The 12,307-nt window shown below is 46.0% G+C and overlaps 1 long non-coding RNA gene across 1 annotated transcript; it reads right to left on the bottom strand.

The window, feature by feature from the left end:
- Window positions 1-2,669: 2,669 nt before the first annotated feature.
- Window positions 2,670-6,693, bottom strand: LOC133271281 (uncharacterized). The gene is made up of 2 exons (XR_009744059.1): window positions 6,439-6,693; window positions 2,670-2,960 (listed from the first exon to the last, which is right to left on the bottom strand). It is a non-coding gene; the product is annotated as an uncharacterized LOC133271281 (long non-coding RNA).
- Between the last annotated feature and the right edge of the window lie 5,614 nt (window positions 6,694-12,307).

Below are 12,307 nucleotides of genomic sequence, written 5' to 3'. Positions count from 1 at the left end.
AGCGCAGATCCTGAGACCAGACAGTCCCAGTCTTCCTTCTTCAAAGAAGGGGTGATTAAGGTCTTCTGGGGCAATCTATGTCCTGTCCAGGACAAATGCAGAGGCAGGTTGCCAGAAGCAAGCCAGATCTCATTTACCTTATACTGAAACCTTCAAAGTCTTACTCAAATGAGTATTTCAAGTTGTGAACAGGGTGTATTAGAAGCCAGCCCAGGATGGGTGCAGCATGCTTCAGGAACCGTCTTCTGCAGCATGCCTGAGGACACAGAGCATCTTAAAAGCTAATGAGCATCGCTGCAACCCTCCTGTTAGCTAGGCCAGAAGTCCGGAGCACTATGACTTAGCCTAGAGATCTCTGACATTGAACAAGAGGTGTTGGGTGACAGAAGACACAAGGGAGATTACCTGAGTTATGATGACTACTAAAGACAGGAATAGAAGGACCAGGGGTCTGGACCACCATGATCATCCTTATGCTACACTCTCAGGGGGATGGAGAAGTCATGTTGGGATGCTGATGATAAAAAACACAGTGGCATGTTCTGTGTAGAAGAGGCCCTCCTGCAGCTTCTTGGGCACAGTTCTTCCTAAATCCTGTTTGGCAAGTAGTGAGACCATCCACATGACCATGTGCTTGGCATATCAGCTATAGACTTGTCCCGATGAGGGAAAGCAGTCACCATCGAGACAGGCAGTGCCAACACACATCAATCCTCTTATCTTACATCTGCTGCCAAACACAGGTGAGGACTGGTCCCTTTAAGCTGCTCAGTGCAAATCCTGTCCTTGCCCTTGCTGCATCTTGACCTGCTCAGATGAATGTACAAGTGTAAATCTGTGTCTGCGCAGGTGCTAACTCTTCACCACTTCAGTTGCATAACTTGATTGAGGGGCTGCTGAGGTAGCTCTCATTTCTCATGTGGCCACAGGATAAAATATCATTCCAGCTTTCCTCCGCTCTCCTCCGACATGGTATTAAGTGGCGTGGGAGGCAGAAAATATGACATCATTTCTCTTTAGAAAGGGCATAAGGAACTGGAGACAAAGAAGTGTGCTTTCTGCGGCAGGCAAATCAGACGAGACTGTAATATACAACAGAATGAACAGGAGCCTAGATAGACCTGGATATATTGTTGAAGAGTCAACAGGGCTTCTCCAGGGGAAATCATATCTCATAAATCTATCCAATTTATTTGAAGGTGTCAGTACTGGTCTGGGTAAGGATTAGCTGGTGCTGTAGTTAAATTGCTTTTTCCAGAAGTTATATTCAAAGTCTCTTACAAAAGGTGCTTGGAGACACTATGATGTTACAGAGTAACCCTCCACAGATTTATAAGTGGTTTAAAACATGTAAGCAAGGGAAGGATAACTGCTCAGTGTTCATGGTGGCCAAAGACCACCAGGTCCCTTGGAGGCCTGTCCTGGGATCTGCACTGTGACAGACTCATCAATGATCCGGAAAAGTGGTGAATAATGGAGTGACAGTGTTTGCCTATGTGACAAAATTATTCCGGATCATGAAATCTAACACTGACAGTGAAAAGCTCTGGAGGATCTTCCAAGACTGAGTTACTGACAGTGAAAGAGAAGATGAAATTCAGTGTAAATACATGTAAGGTAATGTCAGTGAAGGTGAGGAAAAAAGATCCAGAATGGCAACCAAGCTTAAACAGACTATTAGCTCTGAATTAGCTGCCTCCACTCATCCAAGAGCTCACAGAGCACCGTGGAAGGTGCCCTGGGAAATTTTCTGAGACCTATACCCAAGTGAAAAAGCAAAGTGGATGTTGGACACTGCTCCAGAAAGAGATAACAGTACAGGAATTGTCATCATGGTCAGCCACAGCCCATCTTTGTTTTGAATACCAAGTGTATGTCTGATCCTGGATCTCAAAGAACACAGCATAAAGAAACCAACCCCAAAACAACAGAAAAAGCTGACCCAGTGATGTTCCTGATGCCAAGACACTGAACAGGCCAAAGTTATTCAACTTGGAAAGGCTATGGAAATCTACCCCAAATGTTTTGGAGAAAGCAAATTGGAGTTGGTGGCTCTCTCTTTCTGACATTACAGTAATAAATGAAACCATCAGGAAGCAGGTTTAAAATGATGACTTGGAAGCACTTTTTCCACACAGGGATTTGTGCATGTCAAACAACACATGGTGTGCTCAAGGTGGACAGGGCTGTCAGTGGCACAGTCACAGCAGTCTGGCTGCCACCAGCAGCCCATGATGCTCCAATGAGCTGCCATTCACCACCGTGCCAGAAGCACTCAGCGCTGGGCTGGTTTTCATACTCTTTGCTGTAGTGCGTGTTGCTGGTTGCTGGTCACTGGCAGAATACCAGGTGTTGCAGGTGTTTGGTCTGCCCCATGGTGATGGGCCCAGGACCCTTTCATGAGTGTCCAAGGGTAAGCCACAGGAGAATCCACTGTGAGAGTCCTTCAGGTATAGCTCAATACTCCTCGATATTGGGGGTTGAAACTAGAGGATCTAAAGGTCCTTTCCAACCCTAACTATTTCACGATTCATCACCTAGATCAGAGCTGCAACCCAGAAATGCTGTACCCAGCTGCTTCAGGTTCAAATCTAGTATAACGTGTGAGAACGCAGCTGAGGAGCACAGCAGAAGAAATCTTTACTTTTCTCTTGCACATAAGGCAGAGGAAAAAAATAATCTTTTATTATATATAAGTACCAGAATTATTCAAACAGAAATGTGCTGCAGGAGCCAGGTCTACAGACAGAAACTCAGAGGAACAGATGAAAGTGTGTGCTGTAGAGCACTGAAAGGATGCACAATGAGAGGCCACCTCTGCTGCTCCATCTCTGGAGGCCAGGCAGGAGGGACTGCTGCCAGTCCTGCTCTCAGCTGAATTCTCTTCGGGATGCTGAGGTAGCACTCAGCTCCCTGGTGCTTGGCTCTCCTGTATGCAGCGTTTAATTCCTTCCTTTCTTCTGTTTTCCAGAGAGACACAATTAGAAATAACCCATCAGAGGAAAATAACTAAAACTCACGCTCTGTCTAAAAGTCTATTTCAAGAAGAAAGAAGATTGTGTGTGAAGAAAACACTCACCAGTGAGGTTCGACATCAAAAGGATGTTTTGCATGGACTAAATAGAAGTATTCATTTTTCATACATGCCCAGATTCACAGTGACGCTGGTTAGACTTTCATACGACCACACTTTGTTTACTTAAAAGCTTGAAGGAAGGGAAAATGTCACAACTGCTCATGTAAGGCTGCCCGTGCACCAATCGGACACATCCAGCATGGCTGTTTGTACAAGCAAAAATCTCCCAATAGGCCAAGAAACGTTCGCATAAATCATCTGCCCAATCATTTAAGAGGCTGAATAATTCATAGAAAGGCAAATGTGTTCACAAGCAATTCATATGAAGAGCTAGGAGCAGCGCTGAAGGAACAGATTTGCTGTTCGCTGTGTCTGTGAACCTGAACATGCTTTTCTTCGGCTTCGACTTTCACAAACGTGGAGCAGTTCTGTAGGTCCATCCCTCAAAATGTCACTGGTTGTCACCTACCCCAAAATACCGGTTCATTCCCTCTGCCTGTCCCAACATGTGAAACCAACAACATCTCCACAAGCAGTGGTGCTAGCTAGTGTGGCACATCTGAATTACTTAATGGGAGTAATTTTGTTTCTTCTTTCTTCATTTCTTGTTTCTTCAGACTCGTGATGGAGGCACAGAATTGATTTGCTCAAGCTCTACAGCTCTCAGAGACTTGTGTCTGCCCATGTCGAGTATGTCCGTGCTCTGCCCTCTGTTTCTCCAGCTGTGAGATGGTGAGGAACTCACTGAGCAACTGGGAAGGTTTTTGATATCCAGATGGAACATGGTATTTATATCAGTCAAGCTCTACTTCTTACCCCCACTCCTATTTGAACCTAAGTCTTGTGGGACACTGCTGGGACACACAGACAGGCAAATGTGCTGGTAGTGCTGGTTCTACCTTCTCCTGCCTCAAACCTGTACCTCCAACACCACCAGCAGAGGTAAGGGAGCTCTATCAGGGTCCCCTCATCTGGACAAACAGTCTTTAGAAGGGAGATAATGGAAACATGAGTCATCTGGGAACACCCTTGATAACTTTAAACACATCTTTTGGGGGAAAACTCGGGGGGCTTTGTTGGTTTGCTATTCAATTTGTTTGGGGTTCTTTTTCCAGTGTCAGGCACAGCAGAACCAGACTCATTCCTTTAGTCTTGCATGAGATGCGAAGTATAAATAGAAGCAAAAGGATTCCTACAGATATATATCTGTCCTCAGAAAAAGATTTTGCGCAGCTTCAAGTAATGCTGCGTGCTCAGCTGTCAATTCTGTTTTCCAGGACCCCTTTACAGGTTCTTTCCTAAATCCTTTAAGAAAGTATTGACAAGAAAAGCGTGTTCATCCTGCAGCTGCCCGGATCCCCAGGCAACAACCGTTTCTAGAAGTCAAAACTACCTTTCCCAAGGAGAGAGTTTCTTTAGCAGAAATGTGGCTTCTCTAGAAGATTTTAGAGCCAATTCCATCCTTGGACTGATCCAGGGCAATGATCTTCACCAGTCTAGAAGCTGCTCTTGTCCTGCTGTCCATCTGTACAATGAGCTGCTGACGCACCATGCGTGCGCCTCTCCCTCTGTGCCTAGCCCCTACTGTTAAGAAACATTAATTACACTGAAAGCTGATGAAATATGATTGCATTTTCTCTTCGTTAAACATGATATAGAATCGTAATTCACATATATAAAATAGTTTCATTACTTTTTTCCTCTGTTTGCTTTGGAATCATTTCATGGTGTCGACAATGTAGGTTTAGCAATGCCGTCTCCTCCTGCAGAGCCAGTCAGCCGCCAGTACCCTGCAATTTTAATGATCTAATCTGACAGCCAGTATGCTTTAATTTAAAGTTTTATTAACGACCACTTTCTACCCTCAAAGACTATATTAAAATTTGTTAATGGAATGGGAGATTATAAATGCCCCACTGCAAGGCCTACTTGTGCTGTTCTACACCACCCCCTTTAGAATTCACAGCAATCCTATTAACTCTTCTTTATGTTTTGTATAGGTCATTTTGATTGCAGGGTTTTTGTGTACTTCCCTTATGAGATAGCGTTGCCCGAATCGAAGCATTTGAAAGAATATAATTTTACAAAAGATCACATATTTCAGATTCATTATCCTTCAGCACTGAGCTTAAAATTAAATTTCTTTGACTTATTGCAAAGTTTTTGAATCTGCTGGGGGAACGGGAATGAATTCCAGGGGTAGCAGCAGTCTGTGTGACAGAAGCCACCCCAACCGCTGTTGACAGAGGAAGGAGAGGAGGATATAAAGACCTATGCCACTCATAGGCATAAAGCTGCAGGATCAGGACATTCAGTTGTCCTCCACATGCTTGGAAGCACAAAGCCCTTTACACAAAACACCTCACACCCTCTTAGTATGTGAAGGTTGCCTCTGTTAGCCTGGCTTTTAATAGGCATCTTGAGACTCTTCACTAGGTCTGTCACAGTGCACTTGTGCGTCAGGGCCCCACAGTCAACCGACCATGAAAGGGATCCCCCATCCCCATCATTTATCTTGTGTAAGGAGTCAGTAAAAGCATCACCACTCTCTCAGTACGCACAGGTCCCAGCCCCAATGCTTATTGTTTGTCTCAGGAAATGCACTATTAATCATTTGTTCTATAGACTTAATTTCTCACAATTCTCCCCTCTTTATTTTCTGTTGCTATTGTTCCTTCCTCCTGCTTAAACATTTCAGCCACCCAGAGAAAAGGCAGAAACAACATCAGGTTCTCAAGAAACCAAACAATCAATCAGTTCACCAGCTTCACAATGGGACTCAATGGGAGCAGCAGGGCAGCTGCCTGTTGTTTGAATATCACTCACCCGAAAGGCTTGGCCAGTATACAGAAAAAGCAGTTATTCACAGGAAAAAAGAGGTAGGTGAAGGACACAGAGGGGGATTTCTAAGTGGAAATTTTTACATTAGAGATGTTTACACTTGAGCTACTCACCTGGCCTCCTTCTACAGCTGATGAAAAGACACTGAAACGTAGGGTGCAACTCATCTGATGCATTTGAAATATCAACCCTAGGATAAAACAAACCAGCCATGCTGTGAAATGCTCATTTCTCTCCAGCCTCCCCTAAAAATAGCCTGAACAGTTGAGTGGGGTGCAGCACAGACCACTGAACTTAAAGAAAACGTACTCCCCCCTTTGTAGGGAGTGCCATGACCAGATCCCCAAGGAAAGGGTTTTCCTGTCTGGCAGATATATCCTACTGCCCCACTCTCTGGCTGCTCCACACTTCATATGAAGCTGAGTATAACCAGTGGCAGGAAGAGCACTGGACTGGGTGGAACATCTGAGAGCCACACAGTCCCTCTTCCAGCAGATTTATAAGATTTATTGTTTGCCTACCTCCTGCTTGGCTGTGACAGCCCATGGTGTCTAATAAATCAGCATTGCCAGTAGGTAGTCAGCTCCTCTCCATCTTCCTTTCCTCACCTTCATATTCAGTATCCTACATACTGTTGTTCTCCACTTAAGCCCCTTGAACTGCTAGTGAGTGCTCCTACCACTGTGGCATTTGCGTACTCGGTCCTTGGGTGACTTCCCTACCATCACCTCCATACCACCACAGTACCAAACTCTGAGCCCTGCTCCTTTCTCCCTTTGTCCTCTGAAATCCTTCCAAACTGTTACCAGCTGTGCAGTGTGAGGCCTCCAAACCCACCTGTGGCAAGGGTGAGGTTCCCGTTATTGAGCCCCCCTTCACCTGGGAGCACTCCTGTTACTTAGTGGGTAGGATTTCCCCACCTCCACCTCCAGCTCCTGATCAAACTGCTCCTCAACGTTGGGTAGACCTTCCTCTGGTTGACATGGTTTAGCCACTTTTGGTTTCATTCAGGCCGTTTTCCATGGGGATGTGCAGCCAGTGTTCACAGTAGAAGTGTAGAGAAAAATCACCATATCTTGATGCTTTGTGACCTGAAGTCAATGGCACTGAAATGCTGTGTGGTGGGATGTTCAGCAAGTTGGGTTTTTCTTTCTCTTAATGACCTAACAATCCTAATGTGGTTTCCTGCCGCTGGCTCCTCCCCAGCCCTTGCAGCCCCATCTGTGAGTGTCATCACCCTTGGATCCAGCCCATTTCTGTGCCATGACCTTGCCCTCTTTGGGCTGGCAGCCTGTTACACGGTCAGGAAAGACGAAGCAGCTCACCATGTCAGGAGCATGGCTCACCAGCCTCAGCATCCCGGCTTGCACATGCCAGAACACGTGCCATGATTTCATGCTCTCACCCACACCTAACAGGCTACATTAAGTTGGTGTATTCATTCCATTTGCTCCCTTAAAGATCACCCGACCAGGGCACAGGAACAATAGTGCATGACTGCGGAACTCAAGTCAAGCTGACACGAATTGTGGGCACGCAGTGCAGAATTTCTCTTTTGTGAGTATTTGTGTGTTAAAGTTACAGATTTGCTTTTTCACCATATTTGCAATAGCTCTGCTCAAATATTTGTGGAGACTGAACACAGCCTAATTGAAATTCAGTTGAATTCAAATTAATATTCATGATTCTCTCCCCCCCCCCCCCCCCCCTTTCCACTTCATTCGGCTCTAAATGGAAGCAGCTTCCTGCTGCGGAGGGGACAGCTGTAAGCTGGTAGACTCCTGTAAGGGTGAAAAGTTTGGCAATCCACTTTGAATTCCTTGCAGCAGCTGCACGCTGGATGTCACTGCCATCCCCAGCGTTTGCATGTATTGACAGGCAGGGCTTGAGCTCCATCAGTCTGTGCCTGTGCTGGGTGGGTGCTGATTGCTGGAGATGCACAGCACCTCAGCACCTCGCTCTGCATCGCTGCTCATGCCACCTTCTCCTTCCTCCTTGGCACCCAGCTCCCATCACAACGATGGTGCCCTCTGCACTGTTGATCACTCCAGCTCGCAGCTCCAGGCCCCTGCAAGGCTGCCCTCCAAGAAGCAGCCAACCTCCCACTAATTTAGCTTCTGTGAGGCATGAGCTTGCCATCAACACAGCGCGGTTGGGACTTCTCCAAGAGGGAAGGGCAGAGATTTGTGGCTCTCTGGAAGCAGAGAGGGATTTGGGGACGTTGTTTATTTGTAGCTGTGCAGGAGCAGGGCTGAGCTCACTGAGACCCCAAGCCCATCAATTGCTTTCATGATCATCGATCTATCGAAAGTGAAGCAGAATGTGATGAAACCCCGCACCTCTATAAAGCATCATTTCCAGACCTTATCCACTTTTCCGTGTCAAGTCAGACTGCTGCGCTCTGTCTGCCACTAAGGAAATCTTGCACAGGGAGATTAGAGATGCCTGGCACAGTAAAACCTTCCTCCAGTCACCCAGGAAACATAAGACATTTTTCTTCTTCTTTGGAAAAAAGTGGAAATTAAATTGGAAGCTCTACACGGATGCAGCTCTACCCAGATAAACTCATACTGTCAGGATGCAGATGTTCCTGTGGACTATTATGGCTCTCATGCTTTTCAGAACATCCCAGGTAGTCTGCAAGTGCTTTTCATCAGGTGTTTATGGTCCCCAGTAAAGCACTAAGATAGAAATATTATAAACTACACATTTAACAAGAAAAATACAGGGATGGTGAAAAATACCCAGAGGCATTGCAATGCTTTGAAGGATCTCAGAATCATCTCAGATGTTTTTCTTCTGAAAACGGGCTTTTACCACCACTGACCCTGTAGACAGCCCCACACACTGTTTGTTTTCCCCTTGATTTTTAATCTCTTCTATGCCTCATGGCTACAACACCTAAAGGAAATGGGGGGCAGGTGCAGCAGCGAGGCAGCTTTTCTCCTCAGGTACATAGGCAGCAGAGCTAAGGCAGGAGTTCTTGCAGCAAAGAGGCTTTACAACTCCCCAGCGTCATACCCCTTCCCTGCTTTAGCAAGGAGAAAAGCATAAGATAAATTTATCACACCTCTAAATATCAGTGTAGCTGAACACGGATTTTAAAAGTCACCCTAATGCTACAGCCCCAGTCAAGCCTCTGTGGCATATCATCACCACAAATCATGGTTAGGGCTTCCCAAGCACCATGCTTGCATTTCCATACCTTAGCGCCTTGCTGGAGATAACCGTAATGCCCTCAGGCTGCAAAACTCAGCATGAAATCCCACGGTAGAGCAAAGGAGAGCTGGGAGGAGGGATACCCAGGATTTAAAATATCCTGTTTGCTGGGCTATGATTTTATAACAAGGTTTCATGTTTGGGTGGAGAGTTTCCACTCTGATTGCATGTCATGAAAGTCATGTCTAAACTGGAGCACAGGCACCGCTGGACTGCATCAGTTGAGGGATCCCTCTAAGCCAGAATATCGTCTCTGGCATCAATTGTTTCAGGACAAGCAGGACCTCTAAAGTAAGTTGTTTAGAGATGGCTTATCACCAAATCAACTTTCTTCTAACTCCTCCAATGTTTGTACCCCTAGATTCAGGGTTAGGATGGTGGCAGCACGCTGTGGTGCCACAAACTGGGAAGAAGCAATGGTCCAGGTGAAAGAAATCACCTGGAATATGTTTGTAATCATCTCAGTAGACAGCTCTGTTTCTGAACATCTGGGCTTCCTTTGGAGGAAGACTCCTATGGTAATGGGCTAATTCAGGCTAGCAGGGACCTCTGAGTGTCACCTAGCCTGATATCATCCCACCTTTCTTAGATGCCCGCCTTAGGGTGGAAGGAAATGTTATTTGAAGGCACAGCGAGCTATCTTTTAGGAAGCAAACTTGAGGGGAATTGAATCATAGCCATGTACTGTGCCTTAATATATGTGCACAAAGGGTTGAGCAGGCAGCCTTAAATCTGAGTAATTTTTCTGCCTCAGTACGTTTGCTGTATTTCCACTTTAGCTGCTCTTCCTTCTCCTCTGGGGAGATTTCTAAAGGAGTGCCAGGCAGAAGGTGCAAGACCGAGACATCTCTTAAGCTGCTGCCGCCTCATCTCTGTGATTGTGAAGTCCTGCAAACAGAAAGGGAATGAGACAGGGTAAAAGGAGTTAATGAAGAACAACCCAAGGTGAGACAGGTCACCCCCATGCCCATGTACCCCCAGCATCACAAGGATGGATCTCAGCATGCACTGACCGTGTCACCCATGTGTCTGGCAGCACAAGGCTCACCAGCAGCAGTTGCTGGGTTTCTCTGTGTTTCTTTATGAAACAGAGGCACAGCAATTGCTGCTGCCCTCCAGCCCTCTGATCCCACACTTGCTTTGGCAGTGAGATGAATATTGTTGCAGCTCACCCAGCAGCTCAGCCACCGTATTACTGGGTTTCTTCAAAACCCCTGAATGTCCCATCTAGAGCCAGTGACTTAATATCTTTTAAATTACCTATTTGCACCAGCGCCTCTTCATTTGATACCTTAATCCTTAATAGCAACTCACCTTTATTACCAGAAAAGAGCAAGTCAAAAGCAGATTTCTCCCAACATCCCCTGAGGTGAGAACTTATGAAATGAAATCATTTCACTTCTCAGCTGTGTCCTCATCTTCCTTAATTGTTCCCTTTAACTCCTGGGGAGCCAGCAGACCTGTCTCGTTCCTTTGCAGGCTTTCCTCTTCCTGGCAGACTTGAATTATCTATTGTTTGTTTCCATCCTTACCAAGTCTTGCTATTTCTTGCTGGCTTCCTGTTTCCCCTCTTTCATGCTGTATTTTCTGCCCCTGTTTGTTGACCTTGTGAAGGTTGGATTTCCATTTTCTGAAGGACCATTGTTGCGCCGAAACACCTTCCTGAACCCTGCCATTTACCTGCTTTTGCTCCTGCCTTCCTCCCGTGCTCGCTGATCAGACCCAGGCAGGCAGTTTGAGCCTTTGGTACTGTCAGGTCCTGGTATAGCTAAGCGTATGCTGAAATCTCATTAATGGCAATTGAAGCTGAAGCATGTGGTTAAGTACCTTGCAGAAGGTAGCTGTTTTGCTATGTCACTCCTTAAAGAGCATCCGTGCCAAATCTCAGCATTTTAATCTCTTTACTTCTGACTCTTGATGCTGTCTCCTGGCTTCCTCATTCTGTTGAAATCTCTCTGTCTAAAGGTTAGCATCACTCTGATAGGACTCGATCCTCTTCTTTCCTGAGGATGATGAACATAATTACATTCTTAACAAGTGAATTAAATTACAGCATGATTTCTCTAACAATGAGAGCTCTCCCCGCACTGTGCTGGAAGGAGCCTGCGCCGTGCTTCAGGATGAGTGAATTGCCTCCATTCTAGCCCATGCATTATTGGGACTTTAAAAATTATGTCTTATTCATCTATTGATGACAGTGGCCTCTTGGGTGTAAATTGAAGCAATTACGAAGGATCATGCAAATTAATCAATTATTTTCAGATTATCACATTCAAGCCGTAGTCTTGCTCTTCGATTTCGTTAAACTCTGCTCTGAGTCAATTTCCAAACCTCCAAATTAAGCTATTTATTAGCTAAGTAGATATGTTACAGAAAAAAAGTTACCCTCATTAATTGAAGAGTAGAAGGGGTCATTTTAAAATGGGTTTAATACATAAACTGTGATATTTAAGAACAGAGGTGCCAGTCCTGACCCCAGTGTGAGTGGGATGTTTGGGATCATGTGAAACACAGCTACATAATCCCAGCTCCATGCATAAATCTCAGTGCAGTCACAACATTGAAGTCACAGTGCTTTAATGGAGGGGATGATGCTGCTGGGAGGTGGGGGACAGAGGGGACCCCAGGGGCCAAGGGGACATGCTGTGCTGGTATCATGATGAGACGGATGCCCTCTGCTCCTGCTCGCCTTGGGTGGATGCTTTGGGAACCAGCCCCATCATCAGCTCTGGGGTTTCCTTTGCTGAAAACCTATGGAGAAGGTGGCACCAACCCTGCAGCCCCAGGGAGCCCTAGGCTGGGGACAGGACCCTCCTCGAAATGCCACAGATGCTCCTGCCTCAGCTCCTAAATTCCCCTCTGCAGCTGTAATTGTCCATCCATAATGGATTATCATGGCTCTTCCAGAGTAACCCAATTAATGCAAATACCAACGATAGCTAACAGGAAATAAAATAAGGATTAGGAGGAGAGCTCAGGGGCTCCTACCAGTGATCTGAGCCCCGTGGATGCTGTGCAGGCAGCACTGCAGCTGAGAAAGCTGCCTGGAGGCTCTGCCTGTGGCAACGTGAAGCCCACCACTTGTGCACACTCCATCCTCTGCCCACCACTCAGGCAGAGGGGTTACAAGGTGGCTGAAGGCTTTTGAGTTTTAATTTAAGTGATTCTAAA

The sequence above is a fragment of the Pezoporus flaviventris genome, unplaced genomic scaffold (genome assembly GCF_033815535.1).
Source record: "Pezoporus flaviventris isolate CSIRO_AGI_PZ_B2104156 unplaced genomic scaffold, CSIRO_AGI_Pfla_v1 ptg000023l, whole genome shotgun sequence".
NCBI classification, from domain to species: domain Eukaryota; kingdom Metazoa; phylum Chordata; class Aves; order Psittaciformes; family Psittacidae; genus Pezoporus; species Pezoporus flaviventris.
The sequence above is the reverse complement of the archived record's forward strand: the minus strand, read 5'-3'. Positions and strand labels throughout refer to the sequence as shown.